The following is a 23,419-nucleotide window of genomic DNA, read 5'->3' as shown; positions in this document are numbered from 1 at the left end:
CTTTACCCCAATCAAAAAAGAAATAAGCTTTCCAGGCTGTGTTCCTTCTGTGTGTCATGACATCTCCATCATCTCATCTCAAGCCCCAAATGCTTGTCATCGTCTTTCCCTTTTTTGAGCTTTGTCAATGTTGGGTCTTTCATATTTCCTTTACCTACCTCTGCCACTACCCTAATTCACACAATCCTTCGTCATCATCTGGATTACTGTAATAGCTTCTAAACTGCTTTTGATGCCTCTAGTCTTCTACATCTCTAATTTGTTTTACAGATCCCTACAGAGTGATCTTCCTAAAGCACTACTCTGATTATCTTATTCATCTGTCTCAAAACCGTCCCATCTCCTGTTACTCTAGGTCCAAAATTTAAGCTTCCTGAATTTGAACCCAGAGCTCCCCACAATCTAACATAGACAGACTACATCTCTCCCCATCCCTTCACCCAGCCCAGGTGTTTTGGCCGGACAGAACTGCTTGCCATTCACTGTATATCAGCATTTCCAGTTAGGTGCCATTGTCCTTCAGGTTCACTCAACCTGGAAAGCAGTGTCCATTTCCACAGGTTCAAATCCTTTGCTCAAATTCCATCTACTCCTAGGAGTTATCCCTGATATCCAGCTGAAAGCAAGGTTATATCCCTCTGCTCTCATTGTATTTATTCCTTTCCTGACCCTAATCATTTTCTTGTTTTTTCAACTTTTATTTTAGATTAAGTGGGTACATGTGCAGGTTTTTTACCTGGACATATTGAGTGATGCTGAGGTTTGGGGTACAAATGATCCCATTACCCAGGTACTGTGCATAGTGCCCACTAGTTAGTTTTTCAACCTTCTGTCCATCTTGCCCTCCCCCTTTTCATAGTCCCCAATTTCTGTTGTTGCCACATTTGTGTCCATGGGTACCCAATGTTTAGCTCCTTCTGATAAGGGAGAATACGTGTATTTGGTTTCCTGTTTCTGCATTAATTCACTTAGGATAATAACCTCCAGTTGCATCCATGTTGCTGCAAAGGATGTGGTTTCATTTTTTATGTCTGCATAGTATTCCATGGTGTATATGCACCATATTTTCCTTATCCAGTACATCATCGATTGGCACCTAGGTTGATTTCATGACTTTACTATTGTGAGTAGTGTGGTGATGAACATATAAGTGCATGTGTCTTTTTGGTATAAATAATTGTATTCTTTTGGATACATACTCAGTAATGGGATTGCTGGGTCAAATGTTTGTTCTGTTTTAAGTTCTTTGAGAAATCTCCAAACTGCTTTTCACCGTGGTTGAACTAATTTACATTCCCACTAACAATGTATAAGCATTCCCTTTTCTCTACTGACTCACCAGAATCTATTGTTTTTAGATCATTTTTTTTTTTTTTTTTTTTTGAGATAGATCTTGCTCTGTCACCCAGGCTGAGTGCAGCAGCATGAACATTGCTTACTATAGCCTTGACCCCACTGGCCTCAAGCAACTTTCCTGTCTCAGTTTCTTGTGTAGCTTGGACTATAGGCATGTGCCACCACACCTGGCTATTTTTTTTGGTCAATTTTTATATATTTTTTCTTTTATTGGAAAGATTAAGTCTCATCATGTTGCCCAGGGTGGTTTTGAACTTCTGGAATCAGGTGACCCTCCTGCCTCTGCCTCCCAAAGTGCTGGGTTTACAGGCATGAGCCACTGCACCTGGCCTTGACTTTTCAATAATAGCCATTCTGACTTGTATGAAATAACATCTCATTGTGATTTTGATTTGTGTTCCTCTGATGATTAGTGCTGTACAGCACTTTTTTTTCATATGTTTCTCAACCACTTACATGTTTTCTTTTGAGAAGTGTCTGTTTATGTCATTTGCCCATTTTTCCATGATATTATTTGTTTTGTTTTGTTTTTTTGCTTGTTGAATTAAGTTCCTTATAGATTCAGGATGTTAGACCTTTGTCAGATGCATAGTCTGCAAGTATTTTCTCTCATTCTTTAGGTTGTCTGTTTATTCTGTTAATAGTTTCTCTTGGTGTGCAGAAGTTATTTTGTTTAATTGGGTGCCACTTGTCAACTTTTGTTTTCATTGAAATTACTTTTGAGGACTTAAACTCTTTCCCAAGGCCAATGTCTAGAATGGTGTTTCCTAGGTTTTCTTTTAGGATTCTCATAGTTTGAGGTCTTACATTTAAATCTTTAATCCATCATGTGTTGATTTTTGTAGATGGTGAAAAGTAAGGGTCCAGTTTCATTCTTTTGTATATGCCTAGCCAGCTATCTCAGCACCATTTATTGAGTGTCTCCTAAAAGAGGAGAGTCCTTTTCTTACTGTTTATTTTTGTTAATAACAGATTGATGTAGGTGTGTGGCTTTATTTCCAGGTTCTCTCTTCTGTTTCATTGGTCTATGTGTCTGTTTTTGTACCAGTATTATGCTGTTTTAATTACTGTAGCTTTATAGTATAGTTTGAAGTAGACTAATATGATGCCTCTGGCTTTGTTCTTTTTACTTAGGGTAGCTTTGGCTATTCAGGCCCTTTTTTTGGTTCCATATCAATTTTAGGATAGTTTTTTTCTAGTGCTGTAAAAAACGTTAGTAGTTTGATAGGAATAGCATTGCATCTGTATTTCACTTTGGGCAGGATGTCCATTTTAATGATACTGATTCTTCCAATTCATGAACATGGAATGTAATGTTTTTCCATTTGTTTGTGTCATCTATGATTTATTTCAGCAGTGTTATGGATATTTTATCTCCTTGAATTAGTTACATTTCTAGGTATTTTATTTTTTGTGTGGCTATTGTAAATTACATTGCATTCTTGATTTGGTTTTCATCTTGAATGTTATTGATGTATAGAAATGCTACTGATTTTTGTACATGGATTTTGTATCCTGAAACTTTATTGATGGCATTTATTAGTTCCTGGAGATCTTTGACAAAGTCTTCAGGGTTTTCTAGGTATAGGATTATATCATCCATGAGGAGAGATAGCTTGACTTCTTTTTCTTATTTGGATGCCTTTTCTTTCTTTCTCTTGCCTGATTGCACTGGCTAGCACTTCCAGTGCTATGTTGAATAGGAGTGGTGAAGTAGGCATTCTTGTCTTGTTCCCGTTCTCAAGGGGAATGCTTCCAGGTTTTGCCCATTCAGTACGATGTTGGCTGTGGGTTTTTCATTGACGGCTCTTATGATGGTGAGGTAAGTTTCTTCAACGCCTCGTTTCTTGAGGGTTTTTATCATGATGGGATGCTGGATTTTATTGAGAGTTTTTTCCATATCTATTGAGATGATCATATGGTTTTTGTTTTTAATTCTTTTTATTTAGTGAATCACACTTATTGATTTATGTATATTGAACTGACCTTGCATACCAGGAATAAAGCCTACTTGATCATGGTAAATTAACTTCTTGGTATGCTGTTGATTTCAGTTTGCTAGTATTTTGTTGATCATATCTACATCCATGTTCATCAGGGATATTGTAGTTTGTTGTTGTTGTTGTTGTTGTTTCTTTTCCAGGTTTTGGTATCGGGGTGATGTCAGCTTTATAGAATTAGGGTGGAGCACCTCCTCATTGATTTCTTGAAATAGTTGCAATAGAATTGGTACCAGATTTTCTTTCTATGTCTGATAGAATTAGGCTATAAATCCATCTGGTCCAAGACTTTTCACTGGTAGGTTTTTAAATACTGATTCCATTTTGGAGCTCCATGTTAATCTGTTCAATGTTTTAATTTATTCCTGATTCCATCTTGGGAGAGTACGTGTTTCCAGGAATTTATTGATTTCCTCTAGATTTTTTAATCTCTCTGCTTAGAGATGTTCATAGGACTCTCTGAGTATCTTTAGTATGTCCGTGGGATCAGTTGTATTATCACCTTTGTGTTTCCATTTGAGCTTATTTGGATCTTCTCTCCTTTTTTCTTTGTTAATCTAGCTATTGGTCTAGTGGTTTGGCTTATCTTTACAAAAAAAAATAATAACTTTTGGTTTCACTAATTTTCCTTGCTAGCTTTGGGGTTAGTTTGTTCTTGTTTTTCCAGTGTCTCTAGGTGTGATGTTAGATTGTTAATTTGAGATTTTTCTAGCTTTTTGAAGTAGGCACTTATTCTTCTTTCCAAACTGCATTTGCTGCATCCCAGAGATTTTGGTTTGTTGTATCTCTGTTTTTATTTATTTCAAAGTTTTTTAAAAAATTTCTATCTTAATTACATTGTTTACCCAAAAGTCATTCAGGAGTAAGTTGTTTAATTTCCAGATACTTGTATAGTTTTGAGAGATATTCTTGGTATTGGTTTCTATTTTTATTCCACTGTGGTCCACGAGTAGAGTTGGTGTGATTTTTTAAATTTTTTGTGACTGCTTTATGGCCAAGCCTGTGGTCAACCTTGCAGTATGTTCTGTGTGCAGATGAGAGAAATATATATTATGTAGTTGACGGGTGGAGTATTCTGTAGGTGTCTATTATGTACAACTGGTCAAGTGTCAAGTTTAGAATTTCTTTGTTAGTTTCTTGTCTCAATAATATGTCTAATGCTGTCAGCAGGGTGTTGAAGTCTCCCACTATTATTGTGTGGCTATCTAAGTCTTTTCGTAAGTCTATAAGTTTTTTATTTTCTATTTTTTATTTCAGTAGTTTTGGGGGAACAGGTGGTGTTTGGTTGCATGAATAAGTTCTTTAGTGGTGATTTCTGAGATTTTGATGCACCCATCACCCACACAGTGTATACTGTACCCAGTGTGTAGTCTTTTATCTCTTACCCTCTCCTCTCCTTTCCCCGAAGTCCCCAAAGTCCACTGTGTCATTCTTATGCCTTCACGTCCTCAGAGCTTAGCTCCCAATTATGAGTGAGAACATATAATGTTTGGTTTTCCATTCCTGAGTTACGTCACTTAATAGTCTCTAATTCCATCCATCTTGCCGTGAATGCCATTATTTTGTTTCTTTTTTATGGCTGAGTAGTATTTCATGGTGTGTGTGTGTGTTTGTGTGTGTGTGTGTGCCACATTTTCTTTATCCATGCTTTGATTGATGGGCATTAGGGCTGGTTCCATATTTTTGCAATTGCAAATTGTGCTACTATAAACATGCATGTGCAAGTATCTTTTTCATATAATGACTTCTTTTCCTCTGGGTAAATAGATACCCAGTAGTGGGATTGCTGGATCAAATGGTAGAATTACTTTTGGTTCTTTAAGGAATCTCCACACCGTTTGCTATAGTGGTTATACTAGTTTACTTTGCCACAAACAGTGTAAAAGTGTTCCTTTTCACCACACCCACACCAATATCTACTATTTTTTTATTTTTTGATTATGGCCATTCTTGCAGGAGTGAGGTGGTATCGCATTATAGTTTTGATTTGCATTTCCCTTATAATTAGTGATGTTGGACATTTTTCCATATGCTTCTTGGCCATTTATATATCTTTTTTTGAGAAGTATTTATTCATGCCCGTAGCCCACTATTTGGTAGGACCCTTCGGTTTTGTTTCTTGCTAATTTATTTGAGTTCTTTGTCGATTCTGGAAATTAGTCCTTCGTTGGATGTATAGATTGTGAATATTTTTCTCCCATTCTTTGGGTTGTCTGTTAACTCTGCTGACACTTTTGCTGTGCAGGAGCTTTTTAGTTTAATTAAGTTCCACCTATTTATCTTTGTTTTTGTTGCATTTGCTTTTGTGTTCTTGGTCATGAAGTCTTTACCTAAGCCAATGTCTAGAAGGGTTTTTTTGATGTTATCTTCTAGAATTTTTATGGTTTCAGGTCTTAGATTTAAGTCTTTGATCCAGCTTGAGTTGATTATTGTATAAGGTGAGAGATGAGGATCCAGTTTTATTCTTCTATATGTGGCTTGCCAACTATCCGAGCATCATTTATTGAATAGGGTGTCCTTTCCCCACTTTATGTTTTTGTTTGCTTTGTCAAAGATTAGTTGGCTGTGTTTGGCTTTATTTCTGGGTTCTCTATTCTGTTCCATTGGTCTATGTGCCTGTTTTTATCCCAGTACCACGCTGTTTTGGTGACTATGGCCTTATAGTAGAGTCTGAAGTCTGGTAATGTGATGCCTCTAGGTTTTTTTCTTTTTGTTTAGTCTTGTTTTGGCTATGCAGGATCTTTTTTGGTTCCATATAAATTTTAGGATTTTTTTTCTAGTTCTGTGAAGAATGATGGTGGTATTTTGATGGGAATTGCATTTAGTTTGTAGATTTATTTTCACAGTACTGTATGGTCCTTTTCACAATATTAATTCTATTCATCCATGAGCATAGGATGTGTTTCCATAGACAATGTGTTTGTATTGTCTATGATTTCTTTCAGCAGTGTTTTGTAGTATTCTTTCTAGAGGTCTTTCACCTCCTTGGTTAGGTATATTCCTAAGCTTTTTTGTTTTTGTTTTTTGGTGGGTTTTTATTTGCAGCTATTATAAAAGGGGTCAAGTTCTTGATTTGATTCTCAGCTTGGTTGTTAATGGGGTATAGCAGAGCTACTGTTCCGTGTACATTAATTTTGTATCCTAAAACTTTGCTGAATTCATTTACCAGTTCTAGAAGCTTTATGGGTGAGTCATTAATGTTTTCTGGGTATACAAACATATCATCAGCAAACAGCGACAGTTTGACTTCCTCTTTACTAATTTAGATACTCTTTATTTCATTCTCTTGTCTGATTGCTCTGGCTGAGTCTTCCAGTAATATGTTGAATAGAAGTGGTGAAAGTGAGCATCCTTGTCTTGTTCCAGTTCTCAGGGGGAATGTTTTCAACATTTCCCTGTTCAGTATAGTGTTGGTTGTGGGTTTGCCACAGATGTCTTTTATTACCTTAAGGTATGTCCCTTCTATGCTGATTTTGCTGAGGGTTTTAATCATAAAGGGAGGCTAGATTTTGTCAGATTCTTTTTCTGCATGTATTGGGATGATCATGTGATTTTTGTTTTTAATTCTGCTTATGTGGCATATTATATTTATTGACTTGCAGATGTTAAACCATTACTGCATCACTGTTATGAAACCCAATTGATCGTGGTGGATTTTCTTTTTGATATGCTGTTGGATTCAGTTAACTAGTATTTTGTTGAGGATTTTTGCATCTATGTTCTTCAGAGATATGGGTCTGTAGTTTTCTTTTTTTGTTATGTCCTTCCCTGGTTTTCTCTACCCTGTGGAATAGTGTCAATAGGATTGGTACTAATTCTTCTTTGAATGTCTGATAGAATTTAACTGTGAATCCGTCTGGTCCTAGACTTCTTTTGTTGGCAATTTTTCAATTACAATTTCAATTTTGCTGCTTATTGTTGGTCTCTTCCAACTTTCTACGTATTCCTGGTTTAATCTAGGATGGTTGTATACTTCCAGGAGTTTATCCATCTCCTCTAGGTTTTGTAGTTTATGTACATAAAGGTGTTCATGGTAGCCTTGAATAATCTTTTGTATTTTGGTGGTATCAGTAGTAATATCTCTTCTTTCATTTTTAATTGAGTTTATTTGAGTCTTCTCTCTTCTTTTCTTGGTTAATCTCACTAATAGTCTACCAATTTTATTTATCTTTTCAAAGAACCACCTCTTTGTATTAAAAAAAAAATGTGAATGCTCCAATGTTGGGTACATATATATTTGGAATAGTTATGTGTTCTTGTTAAATGTAACCATTTATCATTATGGGTCCCTGATCTCACTGTCCTTTTTTAATGTGGTCGCTTTAAAGGCTGTTTTATCTGATATAAGAATAGACCCCTTGTAATTTTTTTTTCTTTTTGCATGATAGAGCTTTCTTCAACCCTTACTTTGAGCCTGTGGGGTGTCAGTACTGTGAGATGGCTGTCCTGAAGACAGCAGATGAACAGGTCATGTTTTTTTAGCCAACTTGCCACTCTGTGCCTTTTGAATTAGGTGTTTAGATCGTTTACTTTCAAGGTTAATGTTGATATGTGAGGTTTTGGTCTTATAAAGTTATTAACTGATTGCTTTGTAGTTTCTGTTGTGTGGTTTCTTTATAGGGTCTGCAAGCTATGCACTAAGTGTGTTTTTGTGGTAGCAGATTTCTTTTCTTTTTATATTTAGAACTCCCTTAGGGGTCTCTTGTTAGACTAGTCTAGTGGTAACAAATTCCCTTAGTGCTTGCTTGTCTGGATACACTTTTATTTCTCCAAGAATCAAAAATTCTTGATTGGAATTTCTTTTCTTTAGAAAGCTAAAAATAGGCCTCCCATCTCTCCTGACTTGCAAGGTTTCTGTTGAGAAGTCAACTGTTATCCTGCTGGGGTTCTTTTTCCATGTGATCTGACCTTTATCTGTAGTTGCCTTTCAGATTTTTTCCTTTAGCATTAACCTGGTGACTATATGCCTTAGCGATGTTCATTTTGTGTTGCATCTCGTAAGTCTTCTCTGGATTTCTTGTATCTAGATGTCTACCTCTTTAGCAAGATTAGGAAAATTTTCTTCAATTATTTTCTCAAATATGTTTTCAAGGTTATTTGCTTTTTCTCCTTCTCTCTCAAAGATTTTGTTTTAAAAAAATTCTCTGTATTTTTGTCTGGCTGAGTTAGTTCAAAAGACTGGTCTTCAAGGTCTGAAATTCTTTCTTCTGCTTAGTCCTTTCTATTGATAAAGCTTTACATTGTATTTCAAAATTCCTTTAGTTTTTCTATTCCAGAAGCTCTGATTGATTTTTCACATGTTTATCTCTTCTTTCCTTTGCTGGATTGCTTTGGAAGTTTCTTTGTGTTGATTTTCAACCTTGTCTTGTATCTCATTGATCTTTCTTGCAATCTATGCTTTGAATCGTTTATCTGTCATTTCTGAGTTTCCATTTGGTTTGGAATCATTGCTGGAGAGATAGATAGTGTGATTCTTTGGTGGTGTTACTACATTCAGAGTTTTCATGATGCCCGAATTCTTGCACTGGCTTCTTCTCATCTGCAGATACTGGTACTTCTAATTTTTGTAATTATTTTTGTGCAGATAGGATTTTTTTTTCTTTTTCTTTCTTTCCCTAGAGTATTATTTTTTTCCTTCCTTTTCCTTTTCCCCCCTCCTAGGGGGTGTGACTGTAGAGAATGCTGGGTAGGGTCTTTTGGCTTTGCTTCTATAGCCCTACATATTTCTTTTGGCAGGTTTTGTATTGGGCTATGCCATTTAACCTATAAGCCAATATACGGCACTTATAGATATGAGCCTGCTATGGCCAATATGGCTGGGGATATACTTTATTCTTGTTTTCTGACAGAAGATCTCTGTTGCCTCTGGGCTGACTCATGGAATGCACAGTGGTCTGAGCCCCCTACTCAACCCCAGGGAGGGCAGGGGCCACAAAAGACAGGGCCAGACTGGGCAGGTCCACCTACATCAGGTCTCCTGATGGCAGGGACAAGCACCAGCACTGAGGGAGAATCCAGTGGGTGGCCACTAAATGCCTAGAGGTGTACCTATGCTTGGAGCTGAGAAACCTCCTCAGCACCAAGGTCTCTGCATGGGGATGGGGGCAGCCTAAACCCCATGAGAGTAGGTGATCCAGATGCCTGGGGATCTGCCTGGACATGGAGCACAGAGGGCCCCTGCAGCAAGATCTCTGCACTGAAGGGTTGGAGCGACTCAGGCTGCTGATGCAGTCAAGCAGATGTTTCAAATGCCTGGAGATCTGCCTGGATGTGGAGCAGAGAGGGACACCCCACCCTATACCAAGATCACCACACAGGAAGGGAAGGATGGGTCAGGCTGCTGATCTAGGTGAGGGGGTGCTTCAAATGCCTGGAGATCTGCCTGGGCATGGGGCAGAGAAAGCCCTGCTGCACCGTGATCCATGCCCAGGAATGGTAGAGTGGTTCAGGCTGCTGGTCCAAGCAAGTGGGTGTTCCAAATGCCTGGAGATCTGCCTGAGGGTGAGGTGGAGAGGGCCCCATGCACCACGATCTTAGGGGAGTAGGCTGGGGCACCTAGCAATGTCACATGCAGACTGGTTCCAGGTTGCCAAACTGGCCCTGGCTGCAAGTCGCACCACCCAGGAGAAACTGCAGCTCTAGTAGCTGTCCTCCCACCCCCAGTTGCTATGGGAGAAGAGGACAACTCTAGCACCTACTGCTGAAGCACCTTCCACAGTTCTGGCTGTGGAGCCTCCTATCCTGCTAAAGAGCAGGTGATCCAGTCTCTGGCCCGAGACTAAAATGCCTGCATGGCCTTGCTGCTAGGTCACCAAAGAATGACTGACTTGTTATGCTCCTGGATTAAAAATGGCATCCTGCTCTCAGTCCCGCTCTGGAAAAATGCCTGCAGCTTTTCCCAGTGTCTTTCCCTCACAGCCTCTCTAAGCCTCTCCCCAAGTTAGTTCCAGGGCTTGGAAGAAACAAAAGTGCCCCCCCAACCCCTTAGCCTAGGTTCCTTGGATCCCCAGTGGGAAGGTGAGTCACAGATGGAGGCTCTTTTCCTCTCTTGTGTACTAGGCTTCATCCACTTTTATCAGCCAGTCACTTTTATTTTGGGGGCTGTTTGCCAGTGTTCTCCTCCCTGGGATCTGGGATGTCCTTCATGATTCCAGTGGATTCTCATTTTCTGTCTTGAATTAAAGCTCACATGGCTGATCTTTATGTACTTTCTTGCTATTTCCAAGTGGCTGAGGCATGCTAAAAGCCTCTAAACCACAACCTTGGGAGGAAAAAACCTCAACTTTGTATGAAAGTTGCATGGTATTATCTCATCCCCTTTAGGAGACTGAAAGCCCTTGAAAGCAGAGCCTGTATCTGTATGTGACACACAACACTTGAACACATTAGTGCTTAATATGTACTGAATGAGCACATACTAATGCATGCATGGACTCATATACTTGTATGAGTACCATACCTTGCTCACTAAACATACAGTCATTCATGGAGACAAAAGCATAAATAAATCACCATATAAATCAATCACTTAACCATGCATTTACAATGTGCTCATGGTAAGAGCCGTGCATTTGTAACTGCATGCCCATGTGTATTGATGCTTGAAAAAAAAGAAAAATGAACCCTTTGAACAAATGGGCAATGACTCTCTCTCTCTCTCTGAGTGCTTCAAGTCATCCTAACACGGGCGCCTCTATGAAAGAAAATGAAAACCCTGGTGTTGCTCTGAAAAGGCCAGGTCAGATGAAAGAGCTGCTGGGACTGGAAGAAATCCATATGCACTGGCTACATCTGAGGACTGGGGCCAAGACAGGCTGCCACTGATGGGGTAAAGAAACCCAAGCTAAGAATGTGCTTAGAGGGAAGAGAAGTAAACTACAGACAATTCCAGAATGACTCTAAATGGCAAACATCCTCCCAAATATACAGCAAACAACAGTGACATGGCTGATGTGTAGAGCTGTGTGTGTGTGCTTGTGTGTGTGTGTGTGTGTGTGTGTGTGTGTGTATTCAGGGTGGAGAGGAATACGAGAATGAATGAATGAAAGAATTCAGGGCACCCTGATAAATTCCCCCAGGGATAAAATCCAAAGCATCTGCTTCTAAGAGATAAACAGAAAGCTCTGCTCCTCAGAGGCATGGCCAGTGGCTGAGCACAGAGCTAATCTCCTCTGCACTGGGTCCCAGGCACCGCGGCAAATGTGTGTCAAAAAAAAAAAAAAAAAAAAAAAGGAGGGAAAAAAGAGAATCTCACTAAAGGCAGTTATGTGAATTCAAATATTCTTTGCAGTTTGGATGAAAGCAACCAAAATTGATGTTGTTTCAAAAAGACTAGAGGCGCCAGAGCAGAGAAATAGATTAATTTTGGCTGTGGAGATGAAGAGGACTCCCTGGCTAACAGGGTGGGGCCCGGCCAGCTGCCAATGAGCATGAAAATGCTGTGCGTTTTCCAAGCACTATGTGCTCCTCCGTGTGCTTTCCCATTTATTGTGCCGTTTGATCTTCCAAGCACCAAGGTGAGTAAGCAGTACTGGGGTTGTTACTCCTCTGCCATGGAATTTAGCCGGTGCCCAATATCCCCCCAGCCTGGAATCCATCTCCATTATGACCAGTCTGTGACTTCAGGACAGTGCTTCTCAAGCTTTTATGTAAACATCACCTGGAGTATGCACATATTGAAATTCAGATTCCAACTCCACAAGTGTGGGATAGGGCCTGGGATTCTGCATTCTAACATGCTCCCAAATGAGCCCCTTATAGGTGTGGAATCATGTAGCTTTGGACACCATATCCATGAGTGCTGGGTTTCCATAAAAGTCAGGTTATAAGCTCTTCATTTGGCCAGACATTTTTTAAGCTACTAAAATCCTAGGCCAGATGTCACAAGTAGATTCCAGTCAGGACTGAGTGGTCTTTAGCTCCCAGATGCATAATCACCTGCGGGAGACACCTTCCCAATCCCAACTTAGGACCCTGGAAAAGTCCCAGCCCCTCTCTGGATTTCCATTTCTCCATTTGTACAAAATCAAAGCACATCCTCTCCTAGGCCCCACATGAAGAAGCCCAGAGAGGATTTCTTGTTTGGATTTATTTGACTGTGATGAAGCCCCCCAAAAGGTCCTGGAACACTGAGACTCCATAGAGAGTTCATTCCCATCAACATACAAGGAAAACGTGAAGAACCTCAACATACTCCATCACCATCTTTGCCCCCCACCCAGGGTGGGAGAACAGGCACGTTACCACCATCCAGTCTTTCCCAAGAATTACGGAATGCCAAAGGAGGATCTTACTCGGCATCCCAGAGCAAGGTAAAGATCAATCCCAATGCCCTGATTTGTGACCCTACACAATAGCATTAAGAGTACAGAGAAGGTCCACTCCAGACCCTGTTTGCCTGGGTATCACCAGGGAAGGCTGCAGAACAGCAAAGCTTTGCTGCCTGATCCTTCCTCTGGAAGCTTCATCCCAGAGGGGCACCCACTAGGTGCCAGCCGGAGCTCTCCTGTATGAGGTGTCTGTCAACCCCTGCTGGGAGGTGTCCCCCAGTCTGGAGGCACAGGGATCAGGGGCCTACTTGAGGAGGCAGTCTGTCCCTTAGCAGAGCTCGAGTGCTGTGCTGGGAGATGGGCTCAAAACCACGATGAGATATCATCTCATGCCAGTTAGAATGGCAATCATTAAAAAGTCAGGAAACAACAGATTCTAGAGAGGATGTGGAGAAATAGGAACACTTCTACACTGTTGGTGGGAGTGTAAATTAGTTCAACCCTTGTGGAAGACAGTGTAGTGATTCCTTAAGGATCTAGAACCAGAAATACCAATTGACCCAGCAATCCCATTACTGAGTATATACCCAAAGGATTATAAATCATCCTACTATAAAGACACATGGCACACGTATGTTTATTGCAGCACTATTCACAATAGCAAAGGCTTGGAACCAACCCAAATCCCCATCAATGATAGACTGGATAAAGAAAATGTAGTACATATACACCATGAAATACTACGCACCATACAAAATGATGAGTTCATGTCCTTTGCAGGGACATGGACGAAGATAGAAGCCATCATTCTCAGCAAACTAACACAGGAACAGAAAACCAAACACTGCATGTTCTTACTCATAAGTGGGAGTTGAACAATGAGAACACATGGACACAGGGAGGGGAACATCACACACTGGGGCCTGTCAGCTGATGGGGGACTAGGGGAGGTATAGCACTAGGAGAAATGCCTAATTTAGATGATGGATTGATGGGTGCAGCCAACCACGATGGCATGTGTACACTTGTATAACAAACCTTCATATTCTTCACATGTATCCAAGAACTTAAGTATAATTTTTTAAGAAAGAAGAGTACAGAGGAAAGGCCAGTTCCCATCTAGCCCCCTGACTGACTAAGCACAATGCTTGCATTCCACATTAAAGCATATTCTACTAAGTCCTTTTCACCCTCAGAAATGTCTTTCTCCAACTATAAACATTCCTGGGAGGACTGTTTAATACCTTTGAACCTTAATCATTTAACAAGATCAAGGGAATTTATGTATTAGATTTCTTGTAACAACCAGCTGACACAAAGACATTCCCAGAACAGGGTGAGGGACAGGTACAAGCAGTAAGAGCGGACCCCTAAAAGCACCCATGAGAAGTCACCAAAGACTACCATTGCCTACTTCTCCGCTTTGCATAAAACCAGACCTGTTTCTACGTTTCCACCAATACTGCCCGAGAAGCCCTGAGTCTCTGGATGGTCTTCAGAATTCACAGAGATGCCCTGTTCAGCCACAGCCTTTCTTCTGCCCCGCCCCACCCATGATAAGGATGAGCTATGCTTGTTCCAGCTGTGCAGGAGACTCCCTGCTGTTTCAAAGCACGTGGCTTGGGAATGAGGAGATGCAGTTCCCCGATGCTGCAGCTCAGCACTGCACAGGCACCCCTCATGCAGCCTGTTCTCAGCGGGCCCACTGAGAAGACGAAGAATGAGAACTCCAACATCCTGATTCCCCACTCCAGGGCCCACTGCCTTGGCCTCAGAGCCAGCCCCAGATGCCCTTCAGAGACTGCGAACCTCCAGGAAAAATTAAATCCTCACAAAACACCCTTTAATTTTATCCACTTGCCTTAATGAAGGTTCCGGTATTAATGACCTCGGAGGCTTTTTGTCTGACAGTTCTGCTAGTAACTAAACCCTGTGCTATTTCCCCCGCCCAACAGCCTGAAATCTCAAGCGTCGCCTCTAATCTTATTTTCTATTTCTGGGCTATATTGCATTAGCACCTTTTTATTTCTCCTGGCATGTTTGACAGTGAGTTCAGGCTAGTGAGAATCATCTCTTTGTGCTGGCAAATAGGGATTGCATCGGCTGTTTGAGAATAATGACTTATAGTTAAAATTACCCCCAGGATGTCATAATTACATGGTTGCAGCTTTCTTCTTTGACAAGTTGGAGAGGCGGAGTTCAGGTGGCCTACGGGAAGCTGCTTGGGGTGGAGGAGAAAGATGGATAAACAAATGTGTACCCAGAGCGCCCAGGAAGCTTGAGGACCTAGAACAGAGGCTGAGGCTGTGGCACGCTGTGAGCAGGCAGGAAGGAGCTATTCAGCCCTATCTGCCCACCTCCTGCACACACACACGCACACACACACTCCTTCTGCCCACCCAGAGTTAAGATGAAAGGGCCACCACACTAGCTTCACTGAGGGTGGCATGATTTTCAGGATCCCCCAGACTCCCCAAAACCATGAACGTCACACTCTATGGGCTTTACTGCAGCATCTGAAATTTACAAATGAAACATCCCTTTGTCCTAACTCATTAAACAAGGTCTCCACTGAAGCCAAGCATCATTTGGGAGATTTGGGAGGGGTTTCATCATTAACATTAACAGTCGGTTAGGTTAACTCATGGTATTCTGAGACCAATGTTCTCACGTTGGCTTTTAGGAGTGAAATAAACATTCTTTTCTGTGAACCGCACGGCAGAAGACAGTGGGTACATGGCGCTGCGGATGAAACTCTGCCCACTCAGCTCCCACCTCACCCCACCCCACCCCGGGCACTTCCAATCGGGGAGGCTGCCGGGGTTCTGGCCTGACAACCATGCTGTCTAAGCTTGTAGCAGGGCACGGGGGGAGAGCTATGGAATTGATGAGTTTTGATATCCAGAGACTAGGAAAGGCAAATATTGAAACGCTGATTCCTGTGACGGTAGGAGGAGGTCAAAGGGCAAGGCCCTGCCACCTGCCAGGATGATGAAGGTCGTGGGCCAACGGGGAAATGGTGAAGGGTCAAGAAACAACTAGAAATAAGACCAGAGATGAGAGAAGCATACCCTAGGAGGGGACAAATCATACCAAGGGGCCGGGACAGCCTAGTGGCTGTGAACGTGGCCTTTGGCTCCATCACCCGAGTGATGGAATGAGACCGCATCGACCCGAGTGTTGGCGGGCAGATTACTTAACTTCTCTGTGACTCGGTTGCATCATTTCTAAAATGAGAAGGATCTCATCACCTAAATGTGTTAGTACAGGTGAAGTGCTGAAAACAGTGGGGCCCGTGGCTTGCCCTTAATAAGCAAATGATATTAATCTTATTTTCATGTAGCTGTTATTGTTAGAACTTCTCCCCCAGACCCCCAGTTTTTATCTTGCTCCTCTCCCTTGGAAGTCTCCAAAATGCTGCATCAGCCCCTGAGGAAGGGAGACAGGGGAATATTCCAGGGGAGATACAGAGGCTGAATTGGTTGAGTGCCAAGGAGCCACACTGAGGCGTGAATGAGGGGATCCCAGGTATTTATCTGTCAGGAAGGTAAGTAGGAGCCATGAGGGGCACTAGGAAGTGAGGTGGGGGCACATGGGAAAGATGATTTTTTAAGCACAACTTCTAATCTGTGTAATTACTGCTGTTGGGCCAAGGCATAAGTCGGGAGGAAGCTTGTACCTCATATTTTTCTTGTTGTTGTTGTTTTTGTCTCCATTAGAGAGACCTTGAGACCTCCCTAGGTTTTGAAACAAAGTTACATTTTTTTCCTGCACAGGGCCGACTCAGCATGCAGGAATGAGGCTGCATCACAGCCTCCCAGGATTGTCAATTGAGGCTCCAGCAGACACAAGTGTGCATCAGGCTCTTTTTGCAAATGACACTAATTAATGTGGGGATTAATGAAAAAGCAAATGCACTTCGGCTCCTTGATTAAAATCCTAAATGTTCTCCCAGACACCCCCGTATTTCCACATGGGCTTTGGCAGCCGCTTGTGCTGGGACAGCTGTCTGACAAAAGAAGCACCTCACATGGTCCGCAGTCTCCACGCCAGGCCTGTCACTCCAGCTAACCCGCCACCTAAGGACCTGGCCCACGTTTCAGCTGGTCTCAGATCATGGAGGGTGCAGCTACAATCAGCACAGAGACAGGTGGCAAAGAGGTGGTATGGTCTCACGCAGGAATCCGGAAAACACAATCGTAAGGCCAGCTTTCTCTTCTACTAGTCAAGGTACCTAAACTGAATGTCCTCCACTGTTATAATAATAATGACACTGCCCCATGCACCTTACAGGTAATGGGAAGAACTGTGGCAATGGGTGCTGAAGAGTCTTTAAACCCCAAAGCATTGCACGGATGTGATTATTTGGATGGTACTTGGAGACACAGAAGGTGGGGAAAATCGATCCTGCAATGCCATGGAGCCCAGTGGAAGTCTTGGTAGAGTGGAAGGGGAGAGTCTCTGTCTAAAGTGGAGGTCAGGTGAACACTAATTTCTCTAGTGACAGCTGTACAAGTGTGGGACTAGAGACAGTCCCAGACCAAGCCAGACTAGCCCTTTTTCCTGACAATGAAGATGCTGTCCCCACAGAGACCTTCCTAAGCTCGCCCTTCCCTGATGCTGCCCTGAGGACCCCAGTCCACAGGGAGCTCTGCCCCCACTCATTGCGAGTGGTCTGTTTTCTTTCTTCTGTGTAGATGTCTTTTTACCTCCCATATGCAGTAAGATCTCTGAGCCTCTGTCTGCTGTATGCTGTTCGTTTCTTCGTGTCTGAATGCCCCTGTGACACCAAGTGCATGGCCTGGTGCATATAGTAGTCTAAAACGCAGATATGAGCCAATAGCCTGAGCTGTTCTCCTTCATTCTCGCAGTACCTGACTGTATAAGGGTGCTCTGGCCTCTCCGTTTCCTATGATCTGCGTTGCTGTAGCTCCTTGCCTGCAGAACCTCGTGGAAAGCTTGACCCAATGCCCTTACCAAGATGCCGCTGGTCCATCGGGCTTGGGGCAGGAGATTGGGCAGTGGCTGTGCACGGGCACAGAGGTCCTCTTCTCTTGAAGGAAGTGATCCCTTTCCCCCACTCATCCACACCCTCCAGAGAAACAACTAGGACAGAGCTTTGCAGTGTGGACATATGAGGAAGTGGTCATTGAAAGATGTGGCCTCAGGTCAGCTGACCTGGGTCATGATCTCTGTATCATTATGGATCATTCTCTTCATCTCTCTGAGTCTTAACTTCCTCATCTATAAAGTGAAGGATGTAAGCCAGGTGATCCCTGCAGTTCCTCCCACTTCTAAGATTCCTTGACTCACCAAGGAAGATGGGAGGGCAGCCAGAAGTGACATGAACCTGGGTTAAACCGAGTCTGTCCCCACACGTTGGGGCTTTATTTCTGCAGAATTCTCCATCCCAGTCCCTTTCCTAACCATGGGCAAAAACAGCTCAGGCAGCAATGAAGGTGTGACTACAGCTGAGCAGTTGGATTTACATCCCACAGAGCCATGGTGCTGGGAAGAGGGGCTGCCCTGGCCAGTCTATCAAAAGACCATTCCAACCAACTGATGTCTTATCCATTGGTTTACACACATGCCCTTTATTGTGTCAATTACCCATCAGTAACACTGCTGAAATCTGAAAAAGTGTTACTTATGAAGTTGTGCTAAGAGAACATCTGTTTATTACTTATTTTCCATCTTTTTTTTTTTTTTTGAGAAGGAGTCTCGTTGTCACCCAGGCTTGAGTGAAGTGGTGTGATCTCAGTTCACTGCAACCTCTGCCACCTAGGTTCAAGCGATTCTCTTCCCTCAGCCTCCCAGGTAGCTGGGATTACAGGTGCCCACCACCACTGCTGGCTAATTTTTATATTTTTAATAGAAACAGGTTTCACCACATTGGCCAGGCTGCTCTTGAACTCCTGACCTCAGGTGATCTGCCTTCCTCAGCTTCCTAAAGTGCTAGGACTATAGGCGTGAGCCATCACACCTGGCCTTCCCCATCATTTTTGCAATATCACTTTGCTATTTGTATACAGGCCAGAGGAAGGAGAGGATTGTGGAGGAGGCTTTATCTACGCTCACATTCTCTTGCTTCGTTATGGCTGTGAAATAAATTACATGATACTCTGAAAAAAGAGCGTCAACCCCTTTTAGGGTTGGCAGCTGGTGTTTAAATCCTGATTTTGCCTCTTTCGAGATGTGTGATTTGGGACAGGTAACAATTGCCCTGATCCTCAGTTTACTCATTTGTTAGTTATTTGTTTATTCATTTGTTAAACTCATTTGTTAGATGACATTTATACCTATCAGATATGGTTGTGGTCTTCACAACCACACACTTGGCCCCCAGCATATTGTAAGTGCTCAGTAAATGGTAGTATAGGGATAAAAGTAGAAGCCAGAATTGCATGTGGAAGTCAGACCAGGGCCACCTTAAGTTTTACCCTCCTTCTGAGTTTCAGCCTGTTTTTGTGAAAAATTTTAGGTCACTTTCTTTTAAATGGAATACATCTTAGAAATTATCCTTCAGGATCAAAATTATCATGGGTGACATATTAGGGTCCAGCATTAGCTAGGCTGGCTCCAAATCTGATATTCACAGGCTTCTTTGGGTTGCATTTTTTTTCCCGTAATACAACCTCTTGCTCCATATCTTCTAAAGTAGGACCTTATACCCTGTGCTCCTTGGCCTTCCATACCATGCTGCCTCCCAGGCCCCAGTTCCAGGCTGTGACCCCTCTATTCCAGGAAAATACAAACAGTCTGCTGTCTTGGCATCTTAAAGTTGTGTCATAACACTCTTGAGATGGCAATTTCTTTTCTGTTGTTCAGTTGAATACATTTTTAAAGAAGATTCCCTTGGCTGCTGGCTCCTTGCTTTTCTTTCTGGTTAGATGCAATAACTACAATCTTTCACGTACTTACAAGTCAATTTTCCTTTAATGATGATTTTACCCGCTTTGAAGCTTATCAGAAGGAGGGTTCATGCACCTCGGGTCTCGGCTTGAAGCTTTCAGTGGGCCGCGGCAGCTGTTCTATAGGCAGTTGCACCTGTTTTGAATGTCATCAATGTAATGCTAATATGCAAAGTGATTTGCGATGCAAGAAGCCAGAACCAACAGTGAAAGAACTGTGTTTAGGATTATAAATCACTTCCCCATCAGCTGCTGAGCTTCCTTGGGGATTCAGCTGAAGAGGTTCTGCAGGCAGTGGGACCCTGTGGCATTCCCTCTACTAACTTCTGTTCTCTGAGAGAGGAGTTGAGAGGGACCTTGTTAAATCTGGACAAGAAGGAATTAGAGGTGGTTAAAGTGGAATAGAGACCATAGGTAGAAGGAGGGAGGAAAGGAAGGAGAGCACATATGAGGCATAAGGCCCCAAAGAAACTTGCTGAGATCTGCTTTAGCAATGGCTGATAGCATTTGCAGAGGTTTGAATGGAGAGTTACAGAAGGGCTGCTCTACATCTTCCCGGGAAGAAAGGTTCCATTAGGGTTCATTAGAAATAAAGTCTATAATCCTCATCTCAAGCAAGCCTCCACTTCAAAGTTGCTCTTGTGACTTTGAATTAACCTATTTCCATTAGCAAAACAGGAGGGGTAAAAGTTCAGGGTGCAGAACGAACCGGTGATAGTCTGGCTAGTTCAGAAGCTGAACTTCTTGACTTCTGTGGTCCTCCTAAAATGCAATCAGGGCATGGCTGCCTCAGTGGACAAATCTGTAAAACGGATCCAATCAATTTAATAAGGGGTCAGGCCTGGAGAGTTTCCCTCTAATGAGAGCTTTGCTGTTTATTAGGGCCAAGCTCACCTCCTTTCTTTTTCTGAGGAAGAATGTGGCTGGATACAGCATAAAACAATCAATACACAGCACAGGACATAGCTCTCAAACCACCACCCTTTATGTCACTTAAGTTGCACGCTCACCACAAATTCAAAATAAGTCTGGAACTAGGCTGGAATACTTTAGGCTCAGGCATAGAATTCACACTGGGTTTGGCAGTGCTGGTAACCCAGAATTTTTTGGAAAGTTGTCAGAGAAGATTTGGGTTTGGTGTGACAGAGACAACAAGCTGAAGAGGGCAGGCAGAGAAACTACCTTATGTCTAAGCTGCTCCTACGCAAGAGTTAAATGATGGTTGCTGTAGTCCATCAGCTTCCTGGGATAAACAAAGTGGGGTTAACTGCTACATGCAAGATGCCCGTCAACATTCTGCCCCCGCAAGAGCTTCTGTAACCATTAAGAGCTAAATAAAAGCATGAGGTGGCTTATCTCAAATGCAAGACATTGGTGCTTAAGTGCTGCAAGATTTGCAGAGAAGAACTTGTAGTGGGGGAGGGAAAGAGGAAGTGAAACCTGATCTGAAATCTGAAGTGTAAAGAATTAGAGTGGAAGTAGGGGAGGGCATTTCAGGTAGAAAGCGTGGCATGAACACAGTGTGGTGATAAGAATGAGCGTCACACCTCAGGGAGACATGGGGAGGGCAGTGCAGCCTAGAATGAGAGAGGCCTTGGTTGTGGGGGAGCAATCAGGGCAGACTACCAAAAGGGTCATGGAGTCACCATGCAACACAAAATTAGAAACCCTAAACCATTGGTCTCAGTTCTGTGGGCCTGAGACGCAGAGTGGGGTATGGGGTGGGGCATCTACTCACAGATTTACCGCCTCAACATGCAAGTCTGTTCCCACAGCTGCAAATAGTCTATTCTAATCAACACTAGAGGGGGTTAGCCGCCAGCATGTGAACCCTCAGGTGTCTGCGGCAGGGCAGCTGCCCCAGCGCCACACACTCCCAAGCTGATTCATACTTGTGTCTGGTGACACCTGGGTCTCATCTGTCCTGACAACAACAATGAGAATCACCCAGTCTGTGCAAGAATGTCTCCTAGTCCAATTTCTGGTGTGATTGTTTTCAAAGCTGCAATAGAACTCTAGTCCCCCCTGGATTTCTTGAGGAGAAAATAACAGTTATTTACTTATTGGGTCTATTAAAAATGCACCCATTATCTGAATGCCTCTAGGCAACTGCACAAAAATATATTTTTAAAAAGATGAGAATCCAATTAAGCAGAGATGCAGATGCTCCTGCAGCAAGTAGGCCAACCAGGCTGTTCCCTGAAGGGTGGATGAGAGCCCAGGAGCAGGATACCCTTGCCTGCCAGTCAGTGCACCCAGGTTTCTCTAAGCCAGAAGGGGAGGAGCTGCAGAGATGCAACCGTCCACCCTGTGGTTTCCCATTCTCCTGCTCTGTTTCTTGCCAGCCTTGGACTTCTACAATAGCACTCAGACTGGGCTTAGTGTCTGTGATGAGGTCAGGAAGGAATGCAAGGTAGCTGAGGTAGAAACACCTAGGTCGGAGGTTTGGAAAACGCTGTTAATTAGCTGCCTTGTATGTTATTTTGGCTTCTTGCTCAGCCACAATCTGAAACAGTTTTACAGTAGACTGTACTGTTCCTACAGAAATCTTGTGAGATAGGTAGTGATCGTGCCAAAACTCGCATCTGATGATGTCACTCCCTACTGAAACTCTTCCCAGATTCCCCATGCTTTAGGGTCAAGATCCTTCCCCCACATGGTATGTGTGGCACTTGGCGGTCGGATTCCCGCCTAATTCTAATTCTCCTCACACATCCCAACCCTACTCTAGTCACACACAACTACCTGTAGGTCCTCAATCTGTTTCAAACTAGTCTACACATCTAGGTCTTTAAAAGCTATCTTATCTCTATATTATCAGTATCGTACCTTCTGCAACTGGACACTTTTTCCTCACCCTTCAGGTCGGCAGAGGCGCCACCTACTCCTGGAAGACTTCCCTGGCCTTCCATTCTGGAACAAGTGCTCCAAGTGCTGAAGAATCTGAGCGCACTGTATTGTGACCTCTTGCTGACACGTCTGTCTCTCTGGTCAGAACATGAGTTACTCAAACAGAAGGTCTTGTCACTCTGCTCAGGGGTCTCCGTGCCTAGCAGAGAGCATCAAAGCTAAAACAAAGTCTTCCTCTACAACCTAGTACTGAACCTTGAGTTCTTGAAACCTCAGGCTTTCCTCTCCTGTAAAATAGACATTATAATATTAACTGCTGCCTCATTTAAAAAACTGTGAAGATGTAGTGAGACATTACATAGAGACAGCAAACCTGAGCATCTTGTGCCTGGTACGTGACCATTGTTGACAAGACAGAAGGAACAGGTACATAGCATATGTCATTGACTTTTTCCAAAGAAGAGACTGAGTTCAGAAAAGCGAACTGACTTGCCTGGAGTTGCACAGTAGATAGGAAAATGGCAGAACTAGAATACAAACCTGGCCTCAGCTGGCTTCAAAACCCTTCTCATTTTCTGTGCCATTCACAAGCTCTGCAGACCAGACATACAACTCACTAGCTGATCTCTGCTGAAATGGCAAACCCAAGGCAAAGGCACCTCCTCTCCAGGAAAACTTAGACTTTTGGGTCCTGCTGGCTGAAGAATTCAGAAATCTTTCTTCACCTTGATTGTCTATGGCAGTGATTCCCGAAAACATTTGTTTGTTTTCTGTAGACATAGTTGTTTATATCTGGGAAACAATTTTGTTTACTGGAATAAGCAATGGACTGGGAGTCAGCTACTACCCAATAAAACGGCATTATTTAATCAATTCTTTCCTGATGCTTCCTTTTCCCCATTGCAAAATGAAGATTTTGGAATGAATCACCTCTATGGTCCCATCCATCTCTAAACATCTGTGTTACATATGTGAAATAAGACAGCTAATGCATCCCAAAACCAAATTGGTCTTGAATTGCCCATTCTACCAA

The 23,419-nt window shown here is 42.7% G+C and overlaps 1 long non-coding RNA gene across 2 annotated transcripts in view; it reads right to left on the bottom strand.

Annotated features, from left to right (window-relative positions):
• Positions 1-23,419, bottom strand: part of LOC105476231 (uncharacterized) — a 69,429-nt gene that overhangs the window by 28,077 nt on the left and 17,933 nt on the right. The window contains exon 3 of one of the 2 annotated variants that reach the window (XR_011611154.1): positions 22,366-23,198. The exons of the other annotated variant lie outside the window; for it this stretch is intronic. This is a non-coding gene — a long non-coding RNA (uncharacterized lncRNA). The remainder of the gene's footprint in view (positions 1-22,365; positions 23,199-23,419) is intronic. 2 annotated transcript variants of the gene reach the window in all.

The sequence above is a fragment of the Macaca nemestrina genome, chromosome 12, assembly GCF_043159975.1.
Source record: "Macaca nemestrina isolate mMacNem1 chromosome 12, mMacNem.hap1, whole genome shotgun sequence".
Classification (NCBI taxonomy): Eukaryota; Metazoa; Chordata; class Mammalia; order Primates; family Cercopithecidae; genus Macaca; species Macaca nemestrina.
The sequence above is the reverse complement of the archived record's forward strand: the minus strand, read 5'-3'. Positions and strand labels throughout refer to the sequence as shown.